This window comes from Mytilus edulis, chromosome 8, assembly GCF_963676685.1.
Source record: "Mytilus edulis chromosome 8, xbMytEdul2.2, whole genome shotgun sequence".
NCBI lineage: Eukaryota > Metazoa > Mollusca > Bivalvia > Mytilida > Mytilidae > Mytilus > Mytilus edulis.
This window is the reverse complement of record NC_092351.1, coordinates 88,243,486-88,251,085: the sequence shown is the minus strand read 5'-3', so window position 1 is coordinate 88,251,085 and position 7,600 is coordinate 88,243,486. Positions and strand designations below refer to the sequence as shown.

General features: G+C 33.9%; 1 long non-coding RNA gene across 1 annotated transcript; it reads left to right on the top strand.

Moving 5' to 3' along the window:
* Positions 1-277: 277 nt before the first annotated feature.
* Positions 278-6,636, top strand: LOC139487177 (uncharacterized). The gene is made up of 4 exons (XR_011655782.1): positions 278-489; positions 2,371-2,637; positions 4,550-4,723; positions 6,491-6,636. It is a non-coding gene; the product is annotated as an uncharacterized lncRNA (long non-coding RNA).
* Positions 6,637-7,600: the final 964 nt, after the last annotated feature.

Here is a 7,600-nt window from a genome sequence, read left to right as displayed (position 1 = left end):
CATATATTTTAGAAATACAAATATATAGAGAATGCTAATAAATGAATTTCGCTTTACTTTCTATGATTGATGACTCAACTCTTAAAACGCGAAATTGATTGATTAACATTCTCTATATATTTTTACGTTTTTAAGTTAACTATCCCTGAACGTTCACACGTAAGACCCGTTGGTGGCCTTCGGTTGTTTTCTGTTCCTTTGTTTTGTTGTTGTCTCTTTGAAACATTCTTAATTTCCATTATTCATTTTATATTTTCCATTATTTTGTTTTTACATTTCAGAAAACAACGATTACAATTTTGTAGGAAAATGTCGATATCTGGTGAAATAGCAGGCTATACGTTACTTCATATACTTGACGTTTTATATCCACTAATAATTGGGTATCAAGCACTACAGATCGTAGTTGTTGTGTGTTGTGTGATGCAATTGGTCATTGTTAAACAGAATGATGCTCCACAGCCTACAAGTTTCTTCGCTCGGCTTAAGGTTTGTTAGAGCTACGTTGCACTCTATATTTTATATATATTTAGCTGATCTGTAAATGTTCCATCTTTATGCCTTGTATATATCATGTACTGTGTTACGACACTAGACAAAAACTGACAAGGAAAGGTAACACTCGGCAACCGAAAGCTCTATTATTGTAGAGCCTAGGTGGTCGAGTGTTCTAGAGCGTCGGGCATAGTACAAGTCTATTTGGTGCCAAATATCCCAGTAGCATGAGTTCGAATCCGAACAAGGAATGAACAAAATATTTGTTTCCACAAATTTACAGATTTATTTGATCATCGTTGAGCTGATATATATAATTAGACGAATTATATTAAGTATTAGTTGTTTATACCGCCGGATCGATACCCCTGCTGAAAAGTTCACATATAAACATCGATCTGTGCTTCTAAAAATAAGAAGATAAGGTATGATAGCTAATGATACAACATTCTCATTGTTTATCTACATTTACACGTGATCATGATATAGGCTTTTTTGATTGGATTCAGCCAATTACGACTACAACCAATGTCAAGCCTCGGTCACACCTTGCCGGATAGCTCGAACGGACGCCTAACGGATAACTTTTTTTTCAATCCGTTCATGTCCGTTAGACGTCCGTTCTTATCCCTTAGACGTCCGTCCATATCCGTTGCATGTCCGTTAAGCGTACGTTTTATCCGTCGACGTCCGTTCTGTCCGGTGGAAAATTTTGAGCATCTTCAAAACTTTGAACGGACGTCCAACGGATAAAATGTCCGTTGAACGTCCGTTAGTCGTCCGTTTTGTACGGTACTAGTCCGTTTCGTTTCCGTTTTGTATCCGTTACGTGTCTCTTATACATCCGTTGGAGGTCTGGAAGATAAATTCACCAACGGATTTCTACCGGACGTTTAACGGATAAAACGGATGTTGAACGGATGAAAAACGGACTTCTACCGGACGTATAACGGATAAAACGGATGATGAACGGATCTGAAACGGATAAATGCCAATTGAAAATTTTTCGTCAAAAATGCCAATTATTGGTATGTCAGATTTCCTAAGGTTCGTGAATTCTTGCTATTCATATTCGATCTTACAGTATAGGCACGTTTTCACAATCAAGCAGTTCTTATTCAGGCCAGACACTGCCCTTTGGCGGAATTTTGAAGAACAAACTAAAACCAGTTACACAGAAACATTTTGAATATTTATGCGATTTACATGCATTATTATTGTCGCCTTTCATTTTTATATCTTGTTCTTCCGTTTTATGCGGTACGCTTCCGTTAGGTGTCCGTTTTATGCGGTACTCGTCTGTTGGATGTACGTTCGACATCCGTTCTATCCGGTACGTGTCTGTTTCTCGTACGTTGCATATCCGTTTTGTGTCCGTTATGCATCCGTTACACGTCCGTTTTTTTTTCTTTCGGTCAGTACATCAACGGACTCCCAAACGGATAACAATTTTGTCAACGGACAACTTTTATTTTCATCCAGTTCGTGCTATCCGGTATGGTGTGACCGAGGCTTCAATCAGTTCCTCATGGATCCGAAATTCTCTCTTTATATCCGAGAGTGGAGAGAAAAAGAGTAGGTCGTCACCCTTGGCTAATGAAGATAAACTCTTGTGGAGTAGAACTTAGTCTGGTTCAGTGCTTGCTATATACTCGATGAAGATAGTTTGTTTATTTACAACAGTCCAAGAGTAAAACAGCAACTGCATCCATGTTCACTTATAGAATTGTTTTTATATTCTTTAATTTTATCGTAATTAGTTAATGTAAAATATTTATATCATATATAACACTCTTGTTTTTCCATTGTACCTCTGTTAAAAGAGGAAAATTAAAATTTAACTGTACGATTTATAACATATTTATCTATTTTTAGACAAAAGTATTTTCCACAAAAGAAGACATCATGAAAAGAAATCTTGAAAAATTGAAGGTTCAGCGAAATATGTTTGGATTGGTAGCTTTATTCGTCTTAGTTGAAATTTATCTTTTATACCAACTCTACTCTTATTTTGTTATTGGAACTTCAATTTTTCTGTTTGGGTATCTAGCTTATTTCATAATTTTGAGCATTCGCCTTATAATGTCGAATTCAGTCAGGGAATCGAACACGTCCGATGAGAAACCAGCAATACGAAAAAAGGTAAGAAAACTGTTTTAAGTGTGACTCGTTCGTTATATACACAGCGTTGTCAATCGAATGGAATTTTATGCGACTGTCATACAAGTGAGAGGTTTAGCTAGCTAAAAATACAGGTTTAATCCACCGTTTTCTACATAAGAAAATGCCTGTACCAAGTTAGGAATATGACAGTTGTTATTGATTCGTTTGATGTGCTTGACCATGGAAGTCAATATAATACTTCCATGGTTTGACTAAGCTTTTTGAATTTTCCCGTGATATCAATATTTGTTTGATTTTACTCAAAAAGAGAATACTAGCTGTTTAATGCTTAAAATACAACATGGTTTAGAATGTCGCTGATTTATACACTGCTGCTTTTGCATAGGTACTATTTCTGTACTTAAATATGTAGTACTAAACATTTACTTTAAATATTTAGTACTATTTCTTTACTTTAAAATTATTGTAATATTTAGGCACCTGTATTTTACAACCTTTGTTTTGTACTTAAAACGTTGGTATAGAAATAATACCAACAATGATCACAATATTCTTTGTTTGAAAATCAAAATTTTTAAGAGATTTTAAATAGAAAAACTTCCAAAATGCTGAAAATGTAACCAAAAATCTGAAGTCCGTACATTTCAAGTACAATTTAAGTACTGTTAAATACAGGTACCTAAATATTACAATAATTTAACAAATTCAAAAAAGTCAAAAGTAACAAAATAGTACTGAATATTAAAAGTAAATTTGCAGTACTACAGATTTTTAGTACACAAATAGTACCTATGCAAAAGTAGCTGTGTATGAATAATTTTCCTAGGTTCAAACAAGCCTATTTTCTCTACTGTTTGTAGATTGCATATATTTTAAAAATACAAATATATAAAGAATGTTAATAAATCAATTTCGCGTTTTTTTTACAAAATAGTAATAAATATTAAAAGTAAATTTCCAGTAAGTATTTTTGGTTCACAAATGTGCAAAAGTAGCTGAGTGTGTAGAATAACTGTATTGTATTTATAAGCTGCGACGCCAGCAAATCACTAACATATGACGTCAGAGCTTAATTTATACAACTGAGTTATCTCCATTCTAATGAAACTGACAGAAAACAATGTCATATCTTACATTCAACGCTTGCGTTTTTATAGCACCAATTGTAGGGGGGATAGGACCTTTATCGGGACTCCGGGCTCGGGTGTTTTTAAGCTCGGGATTTCGGGATTGACCCTTTCGGGATCCGGGAATTCTATTTTTCGAATTTCGGGACCTCGGGATTTCCTGTTTTTTAGCCCGGGATTTCGGGATATCGTGTTTTTCAGCCCGGGATTTCGGGATCAGGACCCCTCCTAATCCCACTCAATTGTGTACTCCCATTTCCTGATGTAGAAAATGGAAAAATTAAACCTGGCTTTATAGCTAGATAAAATCTCTCACTTGTATGACAGTCGCGCAGAATTCCTTTATATTGACAACAATGTTTTTAGGTCAAAATCATTTATTGGAGTCATGCATTAGTAATTATTAATGTTTTAAATAATGGACAGATTACAAAGTTTCGTTCGTATGGAAGATTTGAGCGTTAATCCAACATATATTTGTAAGGTAACAATGTGTTTTTGATTCATAGTAGGTCTTTAAGGAAGGTCTGATCCCGGGATCAAGCGTATCGTTTGTCTCAATCCCGTATGACACTTTTCGTTGTTTAAAGTGATATAATAGAACTTTTAATTTCATGTGTCCCGCCCAAATCTTTTCTGATTTCAAAATTAACTCGACGAGCTTACAAATAAATCGGTTATTCCAGCATCACCCTTACATCCCAAATGAGACCACTTCATAATGTCATTAAGTTTTGTATAAGTTTTGGTTTACGTCAATTATTAGTGTTCAAACGGATTGACTCCAAACTCATTTACTTTAGGAAGCAGAACAACTGATGAAAGATTTGCACGGAGCGGGCCAGTCATTACGTTTAGCAGTTGGAGTCCTAATAGCGAACATATTGACTTCAGGTGATCTTCTAAATTCAGCTTTACAGTCTATTATTATTACAGTTGTCCTGGTTTGGTGGATTGTGGATTTCAATAAGAAATAGGTTTGTATTAATATGTATTTACTGAACGTACCGCAAGGACAAAAAGGTTAATTGAACGGATTTGTTAAAAAGAAAAATTGGTACCAATGATTTATTCTATATTTTATTCTAGTTCAAAGCCAATCATAACTAAAACCAAAATCATGCACTTACGACTAAAATATCAAATCCAACAAATAATGGATTTCTCGCAAAGACGTTATAAATAGTCAGAGATAGAATATGGCCTTCTGGAAAACAAAGATACAGGTATTGACAGATTGGAGAGCCTTGAATGTGCATATGTATGAAACAATTACATTTGGCACATTTTTTTTTAAATTTTGGGTTCTCCGTAATGCTCTTCAACTTTATTTTGGGTCCTCCTTAATGCTCTTCAACTTTATTTTGGGTCCTCCTTAATGCTCTTCAACTTTATTTTGGGTCCTCCTTAATGCTCTTCAACTTTATTTTGGGTCCTCCTTAATGCTCTTCAACTTTATTTTGGGTCCTCCTTAATGCTCTTCAACTTTATTTTGGGTCCTCCTTAATGCTCTTCAACTTTATTTTGGGTCCTCCTTAATGCTCTTCAACTTTATTTTGGGTCCTCCTTAATGCTCTTCAACTTTATTTTGGGTCCTCCTTAATGCTCTTCAACTTTATTTTGGGTCCTCCTTAATGCTCTTCAACTTTATTTTGGGTCCTCCTTAATGCTCTTCAACTTTATTTTGGGTCCTCCTTAATGCTCTTCAACTTTATTTTGGGTCCTCCTTAATGCTCTTCAACTTTATTTTGGGTCCTCCTTAATGCTCTTCAACTTTATTTTGGGTCCTCCTTAATGCTCTTCAACTTTATTTTGGGTCCTCCTTAATGCTCTTCAACTTTATTTTGGGTCCTCCTTAATGCTCTTCAACTTTATTTTGGGTCCTCCTTAATGCTCTTCAACTTTATTTTGGGTCCTCCTTAATGCTCTTCAACTTTGTACTTTGTTGGCTTTATAACTTTTTTTCTTTTTTTTATATCTGAACGTCACTGATGAGTCTAATGAACATGAAAAGCGTGTTTGGCATATAAGTCTGGTCACTGGTTGTTACAGTGCGGTATAAGAGCGACTTCGTGAACCGGCGACCTGATTCCAATCTGTTTTATAGAGAGAGGACGATAATTTGATCCTTTTTTTCAAAAATAATCAACCTGTTTATATTAAAAAATAAAATCAATGACACCTTGCTTATACATGGTTATTTCCAACACTTATTTACAATGAAGTCAAATCATTGCATTTAGAACTTATTTGAAATTGAAACAGCAGTCCACCAAATTCATTCAACAGAAAAACATATAACGAATCATATCGTCCGAGACCACAGTTATTTCGTAGTACATTTTTTTTAACAAGAAATGGAAAAAAAAATCCAACCTGCGCTTTGAATTCTCAATAATATTTTTACAGTGTGTTGTATTTCTTTCGGGACAAATTATATCAAAATTATAGAAAACGTCATCAGCTCTAACTCAAAATATGGACAATTATATATTTTAAGGATTTAACCTTTTCAGCTGGACCAAATTACTACTTTACTTTAAAAATTCATGACCCAAATTTTTTGAGGCATAAAACACGGAGAAACAAAATTATGAAGGGGTATACAAAGAATTTGCAAGTAACACTCTCCACACTAGGGACCATGAAAATCAAAGGATGATAACTGTGGTCTCGGACCATACTGGAAAAGTTAAATATGCACCAATTTTCAAAACGCTTTAATATACGATTTTATCTTTCAGGTCGAATCAGCGATACATTAATGAGACAGAGGATGTCAGAGTGTGATTTATTTGCTTAGACATTAATATATAACAAATTAACTTCAAGAATAAAATATATAGGAAATGAGAATTTGAAATTAAAAGTGATGTGCAGTTTATCTGAACTAAGTTTGTAAATTTTAAATTAGACAATCATACATTTATTTGCTTAAAATCATTCGGGAAATATTTGAAGATTTATTCTTCCTGTTTACAACATTTTTCTGTCTTTTATCAGATAAAAGTCAGCCTTGATATTGTACTGGGTAATGTGACAAAAGTTATAAATAGGCCAACAAAAATAACTAATAAATAAAGGCAAAGAGTACAACATAATGTCAAAAATAGAAATACAACTGTACCACTAACAGAATGACAGCAGTCTACAATATGCTGTGAATAGAAAACTATAAAGACAGAGCTAAACATAACCATCCAGAAACATAAGAAACATGTGGGGAATGTTTTATAAAATTTAGAATACATCCGTGACGTAATGTTTTAGCTTTTGATGAATTTTGAGTAAGGTGTAAGGTAAAAACAATTGAGTAAGGTATCAAACAAATAGACGGAATATTCAAATAGGATATTCAAAGCTCATAAGTAAGAGTAAAACTTACAATATCTTAGAGCTAAACTTAAAACGGCGAACAAAATAATCGCATCCGCAAAACAATATAGATTAAAAGAATGAGCTTTTTGAACACATATTTTTTTATGATCTCAAGTGCTCTGAAATGGCTTCACTAACGGCACTAGTCACAGTGTTCAGATTCAATTGTCATTATATGACGTGATGTACTGTGAATATTTTAAACTAGTGTTTTAAAAAAAGTGTTGGAATATTTCCGTATGTTATTGATTACTGACTTCGGTTCATATGCAAAGTATGCGAGCAGATAAGATACATTTTTTGGTTGTTATACATCACACAAACAGAAAGGAAAACAATGAGGTAAATATGTCTACTTATTCACTGTCTGATTTAAGTTTCATCTCAGTGAATTGACAAAGATAGACGTGGTAGGGGAAACAGATGTACTCTAAGTAAATACACACTTTTTTGTTGTTGGGATGTATAAGTACCCA